We start from the raw sequence: 539 nt of genomic DNA, 5'->3' as shown, positions 1-539 counted from the left end.
CGCGAAGGGGAGAGGTTGGCGCGTAGGTTCCTCGTAAGCGAGTACCGCGCGGCGAAGCAACGCGGATTTCCGAAGATACGGGAGAAGTACGATCCGGTCGCGGACACGGCTTATCCGGGCACGATCTGGTCGGACATTATAGGGCCGGAGGAAGGCGCGGTGGTGGTAGGGAGGCAGAGAGAAAGGGAGAAAGAGCGGAAGAGAGAGGTCGCGTCGCAGCCTGGAGTAAAAAGGATTTTATGAAAATTGCTCGGTGGCCGATGCGCGGCGGCGTGTCGGCCGGCCGATCGGTCGTTCGGTCGTTCGACGCCCTTCGTGCTCGTGGGCGTCGAGACTCCGCCTCCCAGGAGCCGGCACGATACGCCGCCTCGGACCGCCTCTCGGTCTGCCTGGGACGCGCGTTCCTCGCGCCGTGGCTGCCGTGGTCGCGTGCGTTCGCTTCGCGATTTTCATCCCTACCACGCGCGCGCTTCGACCTCCGTCTCGTTCTCTCGCGCGACGGAAGGCTCGCGCCGTTTCCTTCGCCACTGCACAGTCTC

The sequence above is a fragment of the Bombus vancouverensis genome, chromosome 5, assembly GCF_051014615.1.
Source record: "Bombus vancouverensis nearcticus chromosome 5, iyBomVanc1_principal, whole genome shotgun sequence".
Taxonomy (NCBI): Eukaryota; Metazoa; Arthropoda; class Insecta; order Hymenoptera; family Apidae; genus Bombus; species Bombus vancouverensis.
Note: the sequence above shows the minus strand (reverse complement) of the source record.